We start from the raw sequence: 16318 nt of genomic DNA, 5'->3' as shown, positions 1-16318 counted from the left end.
GAGACACGTGGCACATCACACATGAGCCACGCCATCGCACAGACACCATCCGCTTGATGGAAGCTCGAGCCTCCCTGATGTCCTGACTCCAGGGTCCCCCCTGCCCCAGATCGGAAACCATCCCGGCCCCACCGGCTATGGCCCGCCACTGGGACTACAGGCTCCTTGGTCCTCCAGCTCCCGCCTTGCCCACTCACTCTCAGAAGCCAAGCCCTTTCGTCTCCCTCCTTCACTTCCCGGAATATTCCAGGGCTGACCCATCACCCCAGGTGCACGCCCCAGTAGCCAAGGTGACTGTTTACCTTCTGCCCTTAGAAGCCATCTCCAGCTTGTGTCAGCGGGCGTCCCACACAGCTGTCCTCCACCCACAACCCAGCCAGACCAGCAAAAGTGCTTCCTGGAAAGGGTTGGCACTGCTGGACTGAGGCTCCCACCCTTCCACACCCACCCACATGCCCCCTGCCCAACCCGGCTCCCCCAGCCCCGGTGTGCCACGCACTCACCTTCTAGTCTGTCTGGGAGCCAAGGGGAACGGGAGTCAGAGCTCACCTCTTCCTGCTTCTCCTGCCACACTGGCCATGGCTTCAGCCCACACTGGGTGGATGGGAAAGGGTGAGCCCCCCGGGCTCTGGAGTCAGAGAGATGGGAGTTCAACACCCCCCACTCCTTGCAGCTCTGGGACCTCAAGCAAAGCACTTCATCTCTCTGAGCCTCTGTTTCTCCATATGTAGCACAAAGATAATAACTGTCACCACCCCCGGGTGCTGTTGTGACCATGACGTTAGTGTACTGCCTGGCACGGGATTAAACACCGACTGACTTGAGGGGCTAAGGTCGGGGGCTCAGCTCTTTCCCGAGGGGACACCAGGCTAGAGGAGCCCTGCCTCACCCAGCGGGGAGTCCTGCCTTTAGGGGCCACCTGCTTTCAGTCAGCTGGGTAGAAGGGAGCGGGGAGGGGCATTGACCTGCTTTGGGCAATCTCTACCCTTTGTTAATTTGGTGTTTATTTGGGGAGGCTCTGGGAGGTCTGATGGTGGCTTTAGGGTTCGAAGGGCTCCCAGAGTTCTTGGACACCCCGACATCCTCCGGCGTGACTGGGCCTGTCCTTGACCTCCGCAGGGCACTTTGGAGCTATCCCCACCCTCTCCCCCTTTACCGCATCACCACCCTAGAAACAGCCCACAGTAGCACGAGCACCCACGAAGCTACCCAGAGTTTTGCTGTTTCCTAAGAAACAGGTTCCCCCAGCCTATGAGCGCTGGCTTTGGAGTCACCAATGGAGGGCATTCTACAAGCTATGGGGCCTGGGAGGAGTCTCCTCACCTCTCTGAGTGTCACAGGATAGGGAAAACATTACCTAACCCAGGACACCTTGAGGATTAAACATGGAAACTGAAGGCAGCACTGGACACAGCAGCAGGCACTAATAAATGATGAGCAGCCACGGGAAGGAAATGACACATAGGCATCCTCCACCCCCAACTCCCCGCTTGCTTTTGAAGGAGGGTGCAGCCCAGAAGCTGAGAAAGGCCGGGGGAGAAGGAAGGGAAGGCCGAACCAGGCGCCAGGCCCTGTTTGGGCCCAGGCAGGAGGAGCGGGAGCAAGACTGAGCGCTGCAGTCCCAAGGCCTGTCCCCAACTCTCCTCACTCTGAGCTTCGCGAGTGGATGCCCCAGCCATGCATCCGCACTCTGTGCTCTGAGGCCACTCGGCCCAGCAGTGCTCACAGCTGTGGTGCTATGCACCTTGGGAGCATTGGCCCAGGGAACCGCCCCCCCCCCACCAACCAGACCAAGGAGGGGGCTCAGGCCTCCAGGCAGGGCGTGCCGGCATCTGGAGGAGAGGCTGTGAAGGAGTGCAGCCCTCAGCCTGCGAGGATGGAGTGTGGGCCAGAGACGACCAGAGCAGGGTCCAGGGTCAAGGTCAGGGCCTCACTGGCATCAGTCTCAGGGAAGGTAGGAACTGAGTGGATCCCTGCCCTCCGGGACCCTTATAGTCTAGCAGAAAGAACAGATGCTAAACAAAGAATTAAAAGCGGGATCCGTGGGGACACCTGAGTGGCTCAGTGGGTTAGTCTGCCTTCGGCTCAGGTCATGGTCTCAGGGTCCCGGAATCGAGCCCCGCATCGGGCTCTCTGCTCAGCAGGGAGCCTGCTTCCCCCTCTCTCTCTGCCTGCCTCTCTGCCTACTTGTGATCCCTCTCTGTGTCAAATAGATAAATAAAATCTTAAAAAGAAAAAAAAAGTGGGATCTGTGATAGAAATGCCTGTGGGAACAGAGCCTGGCTTCACCTCGTGGTTCACCGGCTGATACCCCATCTGGGGCTCCTATGGCGCTTCCTGCTGCCCGGCCCCCTCCCACGAGTCCCGGGGCAGGGTGTTCAGGGAGCCAAACCCACAGCTCAGCCCCAGTCCTGCCTTGCTCTGGGCCTCACCAAGGCCCAGGGTCCCTGAGCTCACATCTCCCAAGGGGTGGCCCTCAGACCAGCTGCAGACCCCAGACCCACTGAATCAGATTCTCCACAGCAGGGCCCCAAGTCAGCAGAGTCAGCAAGCATCCGGGGACTCTGATGCTCCTTGAAGTTTGAGAACACCCCAGTCACACATTTATTTGGCCAACTTTTCTTGAGTCCCTACTGTGTACCTAGCATTGCTCTAGGTCCTGAGGGTCCATCTGGCAACAGACACAGCCCCTGACCTCATAGCTGACATCTTACTGGGAGAGATAGTGAGACAAATAAATATACAATGAGATCATCCAGATAGTGGTCAATACTGTGAGGGGCAGAGTGGTCAGGGAAGGCCTCTTGGAGGAGGTGACATCTGAGCTGAGACCTAGAGGATTCAAAGACAGGTGTGTCTGCTTCCACCCCCTAACCACGATGGCACTACTTCCCCTGGTCCCATCGGCCTCCATGCTCCAAAGGGCCAGGAAAACCAAGGGTGATGTTGGAAAGAAGGCCAAGCTTCCTCCCCCTGGAGAAAACCTTCACAAACTAAGTGTCAGGGGAAGTGGTGATATGATGCCTACCACATATAAATAGGCCCGTCCACCCCAGAGTCACCCTGGAAACCTGCGGTCAGTTTGGACTTTGCTTAAGGCCCAGCTCCCTGCCACCAGGAGCCCAAAACGGCTGAACAAACTTCAAGCTTCACATGGGGCCGGCCCTCGGTGAGTTCAAGGCCGAGCATTTCTCCAAAGTCAAAACCGCAACAGGAAGGCACAGAAACGGTCTTCTGAGGAGGCCCGGCCTGGCACAAGGGCTCTGGTCAGCTTCCCGAAGGCCGTGATGGATCAGGAAAGAGGAAAGCCAGGAATGCTCCCTCGTGCCAAGGTCTCTACCCTGCCCTGGGGCCACCGTAGCCAATATGAGAATTGGGGGTTTGGGTGCTGCATTGTCCCGCGTGCCCACTTCCCGGAGAAGCAAAGCGTTTGGTCCCCAATGCAGAGAACGAAGGAAGAAAGTGTGTGGTTGAGTTGTGCTGTGTGTCCCGAATTGGTCTTGACAGTTCTTGATTTCCGGTCATCTGTTCCCATTTCCCACGGAAACCTGCTAGCTGGGAGATGGGATCATGCTGGGAGTTCTGTAGACAGCGGGGCCTGGAGGAAAGGAGTCTGGAGCCCACGCGCTCGGTTCTGGCTCTGCCACTTGGCGGGTCTCCCCCTTCCTGTGCCTGGGGACAGTGGCCTAAATCAGGCACAGGGGTCCTCGGACTGATTCTCTGCCCTGACAAGAAGGAGGGATGTGGGCTCCAGAATGAAGGCAGTGGTGGCCTTGGGAGGGGCTGAGAAGGAGAAAGGGGCTCTGTGGGGACAGATGGGGTGTAGGAAACAGGCTGCCAGCTCCCCAGTGCCAACACCACCTGCTCTCACCAGCCCACTTCCCACCTCCTTTCTTTCGCCCCTGGGCTAGAATCTTCACTCCATCTTTTATTGGCTGTATGACCTTGACAAGTCCCTTGGCCTCTCTGAGCCTCAAAGGCACCATCGGTAGAATGAGGCTAATGATCCCTGGGCAAGTTTCCCAAGAGATCACGCCTGCTCTGCCCACCTCAGCACCTGGCTCACAGGCAGAGTGTTAGAAAACAATCGTTCTCTTTCCCTGATAAATTTGAATTGTGCCCTTGATCCTGGTCTGCACATTTAACTCAGGGGCTAAGCCTCCTCCACAAAAGGGACTGGACTTACTCTGTTCAATAGGATAATCATCACCATCACCCTCACTCCTGACGTCAAACTTTGTACATTCACCCCTGAGTGAGGTCCTGTCCAGCGCACGGCACGCCACCGTTCATGAAAACTACAATTTACTGCACGTCTCCCACGTGCCGGGCCCTGCACACCTGTTCCACTACCCCATTGTGTTCTCCAATAGCCCTTCTAGCTGAGGAGACCCCCATTTTACAGATGGGCAAACTGAGGCTCAGAGATGTGAAGTTTCTGCCCGGGGGCCACACGGAGCCCCACTTTCTGCCTGCAAAGGCCAGGCATTAGCCACCAGGCCACCCTGAGGCTGAGGGGAGCTTCTGCTCTCTCAGTCCTTCAGCACAGGCTGCTGGGGAGACCTCGGAAGAAATAGCAGAGGCCTGAGGGGCTCCCCTAGCCAGCCAGCTCTTGGCAATTTCACTGAAATCCAATTTCCCCTACATTAAAATCTCTTCCTCCTTTTTTGCAAAATAAAGGTTTCAATGTAGATCCCAAGGCTGCTCCAAATTCTGGAGGAGGAGAGTGGGCTCTGTGACTCTGGGAGCACATTTGCCAAGCCCAAATGGGTACATGAGGCTTTCCAAGGATGAGAGTCCCTGAATATGCGAATGTGGGGCCATTTGGGGCAATCAAATTCCCAAGACCACTATTGGCCAATCCCACGATGCCTCGGTTCTTTCCGGGAAAGGGCAGTTGTGCCTCCAGACTGTGACTCTGTCCATTCATCTATAGGCCAGCCATGGTGATCAGGGCTCTGTGGGCCTGTGTAGCCCCCTGGACACCCTGACTGGGGCTGGGAGAGGGTCAGGGAGGGCTTCTTGGAGGAGGGAAGGTCGAGCAGGCCCTGCAGAAAGAGGCAATTTGGGCAGGCAGAGAGAAGGATGTGTCTTTTCCAAAGAAGCATCTTCACACAACAGAGAAGGTTGGTCTTCAGGGTCAGACTGAACTGGGTCTGAATCCTTAGGTGGACAGATGGATGGATGGACAGATGGATAGATGGACAGATGGATGGACGGACAGATGGATGGATAGATGAATATATGGATAGCTGAACTAGGAGTGGATAGACGGGTGGGTGGATGGATGGATGGGTGGATGGGTAGATGGACAGACAGAATGATGGTAGATGGATATACAGATGTCTATATGGATGGATGGATGAATAAATGTGCAAAAAAAAATAAAAGGAGGAAGAACAGTCCAACCAGTTAATCCCAAGGCTGCTGTCCCGTCTGCGCACCCCACTCTAGTCAGGATGTACAGGGTGACGGCATGGAAATAAACAATTCAAAAACCTCAGGGGCTCCAAACAGCAAAGGTTTCATTCTTGTTCATACCACATGCTTGTGGGCTGGTGGGGACCCTGCTCTATGTTGTCCTTACTCAGGACCCAAGTCAACACCATCCTGCCAGTCGCCGGTGGCTGTCACATTTCGTTGGTCAAATCCACTCAGGTGGCCGCCCCAGCTTCAGGGGAGCAGGCAGTGAGTTCCCACCACGGATCCCGCAGGAGGAGAACCTGGACATTTGTGGAGCACTGTCTCAGAGCCAGTGGGATGGGGACTGAGTGCGGAAGGGAAACTGAGGAAAAGCCCTGGCCCATCTCCTCAATCCGGGGATGCCAGAGGCCGGAGGGGACATGTTCGCTCCTCGGCTCCCCGGCCCTGCTCACACTTCAGGTTCACCATGAGCCCAGGTGCCCCGGCGGGGCCGGAGCATACATCTTGCCTGGTCCTGCCTCAGACACAGACTTGCTCCCAACTGTGCCCTCCCGGGCCCAAAGACAGACCACAGGGCACCCTGGAGGAGAAGTATGGGGCGTCCAAGCTGAAATGTTCTCTAGCGATCAAGTCCAACCCCTGCATTCACAGAGAGAAACTGAGGCTCAGAGAGAGTGACTGGATTCCCAGGGCCCAGCTTGTAACGGGCAGAGCTGGGTCTCCAGAAACTCTGTCCAGCGTCTGTCCCTTCCCCACCTTCTGCCCTCAAGCTGCAGGCAGACGTCCTCGTAGTGGGGCATGAGAGGCCAGAGTAAAATGCCTGCCTTTCCCTGGGCCAAACCACCCCTGCCGAGCTTGCCAGACTAATACAGCACCCCCCAGGCAGTTTGGGGCCCTCCGGGTGTTTCCCACAGACCCAAAGCCCCTCCCCATCTGCAGGGAGAACCCTGGATTTGAAGGCAGGCAGTCCTGTGTTCCAGGCCCGGCCCTACCATGTCCCAGTGGAGCGTCCTTGGGTAAGTCACTGAATTTCATTGAACTTCAGTTTCCTAATCTGTGAAATGGGGATGACGGTGGCCCTGCCTCATTCACTGGGCTCTGGGAAGGCATGAGAATATTTGTTCCATCGTGATTTGTCATACAGACATGCACAAGCAGAGGATTTTGCTCTCTTCTCCCCACGCAGCCCCGTCAGCCCTAGTGGGCCTGCTGAGGCTGGCACAAGCCTCACACGGAGTCTTGTTCAGACACTATTTTGATGAACTGAATTGATGTGTTCTTGATTCATCTCAGCAGGCACCTGTCAGCTCCTAGGCCGGTGCTGGGAGGTGACAGGATGACAAAAACCCCTTAGTCCTAGGAGGAGCCCCAACACAGACACACAGATGCAGGAGAGCAAAAGGTCCCAGGCTATGCGTGATGCTAGATGCCTGTCCGTGTGTCCTTCCTTCCCTGATAGCCCATTCTCCCCACCGGGCTGCGAGCTCTATGGATGCAGAGACCCACCAAATCCCCGGTGACTGGCTTGGGGCCCAGCTCATGGCTGATCGGCACTGGATACTTACTGGCCGAAGGAAGGATCTTGTGGGCAGTCCCTTCTCTCTGAGCCTCGGGTTCTTTACGTGTAGGATGGCGTGGCTGGGAAAATACCCCGAGATCACAAAAGAGCTTAGATAACCTAGTTTGCCAAGTCCCTGGATCATCACAGGCCTCCAGTGGGCATGGCTGGAACCACCGCCCCCATCGGTATTAGGAAGAGCACAGTATTGCAGAGATGACGGAGGTCCCCCGGGAGCCCCGCTCACGGTCAGCTCTGAGATATCGGTCCCACTGCTGCCCACTGCCACACCTGCGCCTCCACTCCAGCCTCCCAGATGCCCCCCGCCCCCATATACTCGATGAAGAGATGGAGACTCCAGGAGATGAGAGAACTCACCCAGGCCACCCAGAACCTAAGAGGCCTGACCATGGACAGAGCATTGCCTCCGTATCTCCAGCTTGCCCACCGAGGCGCCAGGAGGGACACTTCCCCTGCCTTCTGTTGTCATAAGAGGGAAGGGGGCTTGCCCGGGCTCCACGGCCAGTGGGCTGTGAAGGAGCACCTCCCGCCCCCGCCCAGGGCCTCAGCCTCAGACCTCAGCGGCCACGCCGCCCCCAGGAACTGGGATCTGAGCAGCGATCCGGCTGCCCTCCACTGCTCCCGGAAGTGCCCTGCGTCTGCACCTTGATCTCCACACCCACGATGCCAGGAAACCCCAGCAGGGGCGGCCAAACTGTGAGATATTTATAGCGGTCGTGCAGAAATGCTGCCACCCCCATCTGTTTACCCAACAGTGCTCTCCTAGCTGGGCGCTTCCAGCCCCGCCAGCCACAGACAGACCCTCACCGCCGCCTCATCTATTTTTTCCTCCCCACTTAATTTTGCATCATCCCAGTTTCCAAAATAAACTTCCCCAAACCAGCCAGGCTCACTCTGGCCCAGAATCCCTAATGGAGAGCCCCTCTTCGGCCCCAGCCCCCATCAGCCCATGAGGCAAAGCCACCAAACCCAACCCGGCCCCTCGGCTGCCCTTGGCCTTGATTTAGAAGCAGCTGCTCTGGCGCTGGCGGGTTTCTGACACTCCAGGGCTGGGGTGTCTGCATCTGTGGGGATGCCTGCTGGGCATCTGTGTGTGCAGTTCCTGGTCAGAGGCTGAGGGTGCTGTCTCCCACAACAGGCACATACATACAAACAAGCACACACACGTGCAATACATATACTCGTGCACACAGGTACACAAATATATATACACATATATACACGTGTACACACGCACGTGCATGCACACATGCACACGCGTACACAAAAACCAGTACAAATGCATGTGCATGTGTGCATACACACATGCACGCGTACATGCATGTGTGCACATACACATACACACGTGTGCACGTGCACGTGTGTGCGTATTTGTATGCATGCACACGTGTACATGTATAGGCATGCACACATACACTTGTAGTCACGTGTACATGTGCATGCACTAACACATACACATGCACACAATGCACATATATGCACAGGTGCACACGCATACACACATGCACGGGTATGCATGCATGTACACACACGTACACATGCATGCAGTGTCCCATGAGCTGCCCTGGCCCCTGCTGTCCTCTTCCAGCTCCATCGTGACAAAAACCCCTCAGTCCTAGGAGCATCCACAATACGGCCTCCGCCATGACCCTCTCTGCCTGCCCCTCCTCTGAACCTTCATTCTCCACACGCCATGCCCTCCCACCTCCAGGCCCACGCATGTGCTACTCCCTTGGCCTGAACTACTTCTCCTCTGGCCATTAGCTGGGCTAACCTCACTAACCCCTTGGGCCTGCAGGAAGGCATCCCTAAGCCACACAGGGGGCAGGGACCCTGGGTCACCCTCATCTCCACCTCAGAGGCCAAGAGAAGCTTAGAAGCCACACCCGGGGTGGAATAGAGCCCCCCAACTCTCTGTGGAATCCTCGGCCCACCCTGGGCCCCCCACACAGACAAATCAGCTCCCTCATCCCCAGGGGAAAGGGCTCCTCTGCCCCCGGATCTTAGGGAGTCATTTAGTCCCTCCTCCTGTGGCAGAAACCAGGGACATCCCCACCACTCCACAATTACAATTCCAGCTTCATGTGTGCTCTCTTAAGTTACGGGTTTTCAGGCTAACAATTCAAAAAGCCATTTATTTCTTCTGAATTGCTTTTTTTTTTTTCTTTTGCAAGGAGTAAGGATAGGAAATTTGTCAGGTTATCTACTTCCATTTGAAAGAAAGAGTGTCATAGGCCCATTCTTTAGATAAAGAAATTGAGGCTTAAAGAACTGCAACTCATTTCTTTATCCAACACTCTGTGCCAGACACACAGCAGGACCAGGAACACAGCAATGAAAACAGGCATGATCCCTACCGTCTTGAAGATCAGAAACCACTGGAAGAGACACACCACATAGATAATTTTACAAATAACAATTTAATAATCATTTTTTATTAGGTTGGTAGTGCTTCAAAGGAAAAGTCCGGAGAGCTGACAGAGACTGTGTAACCAGAAGCCCAAGGAAGTCTTCTTGGACATGACATGGAAGCTAAGACCTGAGGGTATTTGCTCAGGAAAGGACTGGTTGAGGATCATTTCCAGCAGGGGAAGCAGCACGTGCAAAGCCCAGAAGGGAGAGGGAGGTGAGACGGAGGGACAGAAGAGAAGATTTGCCAAAGATGATTTGCCAAGGCCAGCTGACCCCAGGGTCTTTGCTTGTGCCTCTCTAACGTGAGGGCAGGTTGCCATTGACGGAAAACAACCCTGGGGGCTGCCCGTAGTATTGTCTCCTCATCCTCCTTGGATTTCAGCTACAAGTATGACAAAAAAATTAACATCACTAGTTCTAACTCAGAATATTTAAGAAAACTAAGTCCTCTATTAAAACAGCTTAACAGCCCATTTCTTTAAAGGTTCTAATAAACACAAGTCAAGAAGATAAACATTCGAGAGCAATCAGGTGCCATATGCAGTAATCCTCAGTTGTCAATCACGTTCCTTGTTTCCATGAACTTAACAGCATACCTCTTCTAAGTTCCCTTGAGTATTTCCTTACAGGTCAGGCTTTTTCTGTGAGATTGCCAGAGTACAGTTGTCCGAGACCTTATAGGTAATGTGAATTACCTTGGAGGAAAAGTCAAGTTCATGCTGCCCACCCCCACTACAGGTGCAAGGTCTGACAGGGTCTTCCCACCCTGAAGAGCTCATTTCCTACATTAAGTCCTGACAGCAGCTTAAACACAGGCTCAGACTCAAATTCCTGGCATGAGGCATAGCCCTAAGGAAGCTTCTATGTTCTCCAGACACCACTCTGCTTCCCAAAAGAAAGGGTGTCACTTCTAGCTCAGGCCATCTTCAAGATTCAAGCAGAATGCTCAGCCACAATGAGTGTTTTTCACCACAGTTCCCTGCTTCTGGAAGGAAGGAGTACGCCCCCAGCCGAGTCACTGGGTGAGATCAGGAACAGGCAAGAGGAGGAAGGTGAAGAGGAACCAGCTTCCGGGATTCAGTCCAGACAGCAAGGGTGGGAAGGACGGGCAAGGACAGGAACCTTTCGGGAACCAAAGCCATAATTTGAGGCTGGTCCATAGACAAGACCCCAGACCTGCGAGCGAGGGTACACGGGGGGCTCCCAGGACAAATGTCCTGTGCCTTGGTCTGTGAGGACTCCCATCCTTCAGGGGTGTGGAGAAGGTATGTACAGTGTCTCTTGGGGCTGGGGACAGAGCGAGGTTCAAACCACTTCAAGGTGAAATGATTGCCACATCAAGGACAGGATCCAGAACCTAGAACCACAGGACATTTCGGTTTGTTTTTCTCCCCATGGTAGAAGAAACTTGAGAGAGGGGAGTTTAAGAAATGTCAAGGTTCAGGATGCCTGGGTGGTTCGGTTAAGCTTCTGCCTTCAGCTCAGATCCCAGAGTCCTAGGATCAAGTCCCACACTGTGCTCCCTGCTCAGCGGGGAGCCTCCTCCTCCCTCCGCCTGCCTCTCCCCCTGCTTGTGCACCCGCTCACACACACATTGTCTCTCTCTCCCTCTCTCTCTCTCTCTTTCTCTCTGGCAAATAAATAAAATCTTTAAAAATAAAAAAATTTAAAAAAGGAAATGCCAAGGATCCAGGCAGAGAAAACGGGCTTCAGGAAAAGCAAGAAAGATTGCAGTTAGACACGAGGTAGGGGTATCTGACTGTCCAAGGGACAGCATGATGGAATGAACTCCCAAAGGCAGTTCTTCATCCCTGAGACCCGAATGTAGAAAGACTTGCGCAGGCTGGTGAGGCCCAATCAGAGAGGCCAGCTTTCCTGACTCTCACGGCCCTTCCTTCTAGCAGAAGATTTCACTGTGGCTGAACTTGTGGTATACGTGGATGGCGAAGTAACAAAAGTCATCATAAATTCAAAAACGCTTCCCAATGGCTTTGCATTTCATTTGTCACAAATCATCTGCAAGCATTGAAAAGGCAAACGCTCAACCCAGAGCCATCGATGAAGCCTTCTGGACCCTCTCCAAAAAACCAACCAACCAACCAACCGAGTTGAGCTGAATCGATTCAGACTTCAAAGACAGGAGATAAAGGCACCTGGGTGGCTTAGTTAGTTAAGCAACTGCCTCCGGCTCAGGTCATGTTCCTGGAGTCCTGGGATAGAGTCCCACATTGGGCTTCCTGCTCAGCAGGGAGTCTGCTTCTCCCGCTGACCTCTCTCCTCTCATGCTCTCTCTCTCTCTCTCTCTCTCAAATAAATAATAAAAAAAAAATCTTAAAAAAAAAAAAACAGGAGATAAGAGGAAAGAGGAGGACAGCAGCCGACAGACCACACAGCCTGCAGAATGGATCGGCCAACCTGATCTCCGCAACCGTCAAGGGCATACAAAATTAATTAATTTTACCTTCAAAAAAAAAAAAAAGGGCGTGCTCTAGATTGAGACAAATTAAGGGACATAAACACCCAAACGTCAGGGGTGGATCTTGTCTGAGTCCTGATCAGACAAACCATCCAGAAACAGACATCTTTGAGACTCTCGTGGACATTTGATTAGAATGTAAGTGGTAATTTCAGTAATGACATCATCGCACCGTGGTTGTATAAGAAAATGTCCATGAGTTTGGGGCAGTGGTGTACTAATACATGTTCAGCCCCCGGTTCTGGGGTGGAGAGTTGTAGGGGAACCGTGTCTTGTAGTGTTTGCTGATTTCCGTGGTATAAACATTCCCAAGTGGCAGATTTGCAGCCACCGATGCCACATGGCTGAAGGCAGAATTGAGAAGAGGTACTCACAACCAGCTCTGAACGGCCACAACCAGCGGGCTCTACCCTCCCACAGGTTTTAGAGACCGACCCTGACCTCTGACTCATTCCGATGACACGACAAGATATCTGGAGTGCATTTCGAAATAATTCAGTGAAGAAAAAGAGAAACAGGGGTACCTGGGTGGCTCAGCCCGTTAAGCATCTGCCTTCGGCTCAGGTCATGGTCTCGGGGTCGGGGGATGGAGCCCCCTGTCCGTCTCCGTGCTCAGGAGGGAGTCTGCTTCTCCCTCTTCCTCTGCCCCTCCCCACCCCTCCTGCTCATGTGCTCTCTCTCAAATAAACTAATTAATTAATTTTACCTTCAAAAAAAAAAAAAAGGAAAGAAAAGAAAAGAAGAAGAGAAACCAAAAAAAAGAGTAGATGAAGCCAATGGGACCAAATTTTGGTCATTGGTGAGTCTGGGTGATTCAGCATGGAGTTTTACTGTACTATTACTGTCTTCCATTATAGATGTTTGAACCTGTTCTTCTTTTTTTAAAGTATATTTAGTTATTTGAGAGAAAGAGAGAGAGCAGGGGAGGGCAGAGAGAAGGAGAGAGAGAAGCCCAAGAAGACTCCCCGCTGAGCACGTAGTCTGATGTGGGGCTTGATCCCACAACCCTGAAATCATGACCTGAGCTGAAACCAAGAGTCAGATCCTTAACCAACTGAGCCACCCAGGCATCTCTAAACATTTTCATAATGTTCATTTCAAAATGTTAAGCTACAGTCATCTTATCTGTAGGCCAGAAAGTTTTTTTCCAAGAATTCTAGGTGTGCCCATTTATTCCGGGACCCCTACCTTAACTCCACAGCCCTGGGGGTCTGAAGGTAAAGGATGGGAACCATGGGCATTGGCATCACATGCTAAGTTCTTCTTAGAGTCCATCCACAGGTCATAACTAGGGTTTCCTCCATGGACCCGAAGCTAGGCTGTGGTAGGAAAAGAGCCCAAATAGAGGAAAGTGACAAATGTCCTATGTGGGAGTCCCGGCTGTACCATCTGCTAACCCTGAGACCTCGGCAACCGATCCCAACTCTCTGAGCCTCTATGCCATGTTGGCCAAATAAGGGCGTTAAGAGCTTATGGTGAGGATTCAGTGCACTGTGCAGGCACAGCTCCTGACCCACAGCAGGGCGCTCAGAAACCACTGGCTCCGTGTTAGGGGATTGTAGGGACATGAATGAATGAATGACTCGGGGTGCACAGAGGTCATCTTTCTTCCCCGGTGAATGTGGGTACCCTGTTGCTAGTTCTCACATTTTTTAAAGAAAAGCTGGGGATTTCAATCTGGGAACTTTCTCAATCTTGAAATGTTGTCAACAAATTATAAATATATTAAAAATATTGCGTGGACCAAGTAAAACAGACCACTGGAGTGTGACTTGCGGCTCAAACTATAGAAACAGATGAAGAGGATTACTCAACATTCAGGGGCGCGGAGCCCCATGCTTCGAAGTCTTTACACAGATCATCCCGTCAAGTCCTCGCGGTCTCTCTTATGAGTCCCATTGCACGGATGAAGCAACCGAGGGTCAGCTTGAGGAAGAGATCTGGCAGCACTGGAAACATAGACAGGCTTCCAGAGGACCTGACATTCCCCTTTACCCGCTTTCTAAATTCCTAGAAAGGAATTCAGGAAGCAAACAACAGCCCCAGAGAAGGGCTGGGAGCTGCCCAGCCACACAGACATGTGTGGCTGGCTGAGAATGATCGAGTTTCCTGTCCCTTCTTGGTCAGGGCACCAGGTGGACGGCTCAGAGGGGATCCCGGCTGTGCAGATCCATTCAGCCAAGCCCGAGATGGGGCAGGCCATGGAGGCAGGAGAGGAGCCCATGGCTTTTTATCTCCCTGAACAATGCATGTATAGGCTTAAGAAGGTTCTAGATCCCAAGCCTAAGTCCTGTTTCTTCACCTAAAAATCTGGGAAGCTGGACTGGAAATCCCAGACCCCCACTGACCAAACGCTCTGTTACTGAGTTCTCCTAAGATTGTCTGGAGAACAGCCAACCACATGGCTTTGGACCCATTCACCAAGAACTGGCGATAATTAAGATATGCTGTATGTGATTCTTTCTGATTAGAAACTTGGCCAGGTTTCCCTTCCTTGGTGAACTTTCTAGTAAGGAAGGATAACTCACTCCACAAAATGGGACACTTAGAGAATTAAAGGCTTGTTTTCTTCAATCAAAGAAAAGAAAACAACCAGAAGGTATTCAAATTCCAGTTTGTATAAGGCACTCAAGGCACTGGGCACAGAGAGGAGATACAGAGCAGGGGCCCCATCTCAACCCTTGAGAACTGATGGCAACTTCCAGGAGGAATGTAGAGAAACTTTATGACCTTCCCCTTCTGGACCCAGACATCAATCCTTACATGTGGAAGAACAGGGTAGCGGGTAATTCAGCACCCAGACCACCTGTGTTCACACCCTCACCGTGCTAGTTCCTAACTGCATGGCTGTAGGCAACCCATTTGATCCCCTGTGCCTCAGTTTCTCCAGACGTAACATTAGAGTGCCTATGTCCTAGGATTGTTGATGCATCTTAAAGCACCTTAGGGCAGCCCCCGCCCCCGCCTGCCTGCTACCCCGGTTTCACCACCTATAAATGGTATTAACAGTTTCTACTTCCAAGGTTGTGGCCAGAATTAAAGGCGTAATACGAGCAAAGCCTCTGGTTGGGTGGCCGGGGCATCTGAAGCACTAGACACACATTCACTCTTAACATCGTGTCCGATTATTTAAGAAAGAGCTATTGATGAATGAACTTTCTCACTAATCTGTATGTAAATCGTCATAATTGGACTGTTCTTGAAAGTTTGAGGAGCGTTTCCTCAAAGATGCTTTCCCATTAAGACTTTCCACTGACTCAGACCAGAGGACTCCACCTCTCCCTTATCGCAATCAGGGCGGACCTTCCTGGCCCTGGGCCTCAGTTCCCCTCCCTCCTCTGCTCTGCTCTTTCTAGCTCATAGGACTCTTCCTACTCCGTGTGTGTCTCCCAGCAGCCCCAGGACAAGTGAGTCAGGTAACGTTGTCCCCACCTGACAGATACAGACCCAGGAGTCCCAGCAGCTCCCTCCAAGGTCGGTGGCACATGCTGTGGGACAGAGGTTCGAGCCCAAAGCCCTGAGTCCAGGCACACGACATGGCTCTGGAGTCCTGGGCCCACCCCTTTCCTTGGGCAGGTGATTTACTTCTCTAACCTTCCTTTCCTCACCTGTAAAATGGGAACATAACAGTACCTACTTCCTAGATTCGCTGTTGAGGATTGAGCTAGTGACACCACATAAAGCTCTTTAAACGATGCCTGGCGTATGAGGACTCAATCTTTTAGCAGAACAACGCATCTGAGTTTGCTGGACACTGTCCTGCTTTATGCCTGACAACGAGCAAATCTTCTAGTTAGAGTCCCGAGCGCTCTAAAAAATGTCCTGGCTTGGGGGACGCCTGGATGATGCAGTAGGTTAAGCATCCGACTTCTGGTTTCAGCTCAGGTGGTGATCTCAGGGTCGTGAGATCGAGCTCTGTGTTGGGCTCTGGGCTCAGCACGGAGTCTGCTTCGGATTCTCTCTCCCTCCCCCTCTGCTCCTCCCGCTTGTGCTCTCTCTCTTCCAAAAAATAAATAAATAAATCTTTTTTAAAAAAATTTCTTGGGGTGCCTGGGTGGCTTAGTGGGTTAAGCCTCTGCCTTCAGCTCAGGTCATGATCTCAGGGTCGTGGGATCGAGCCCCACATCAGGCTCTCTGCCACCCCCTGCCTGCCTCTCTGCCTACTTGTGATGTCTCTCTCTGTCAAATAAATAAATAAATAAATAAATAAATAAATTTATTCCCTGGGCGTGCTGAGCTCTAGTCCTCCGGCCAAGCTCTCATCACAGAGAGAGGAGAACACAAAGCCAAAAGGTTGTGTCCACGTGGAGCCCATGCCCCCCCTTATCTAGATCACTCTCTAGGTCCCCAGGCCCCAGGGATTCCCTACCCAGACAGATTCCCTAAGCCCACATGTCTGGGTCTCTTCTGCAGATCCATACCACAGG

Source organism: Lontra canadensis, unplaced genomic scaffold (assembly GCF_010015895.1).
Source record: "Lontra canadensis isolate GAN:19392208 unplaced genomic scaffold, GSC_riverotter_1.0 scaffold25, whole genome shotgun sequence".
NCBI classification, from domain to species: Eukaryota; Metazoa; Chordata; class Mammalia; order Carnivora; family Mustelidae; genus Lontra; species Lontra canadensis.
This window is presented reverse-complemented; position numbering follows the sequence as displayed.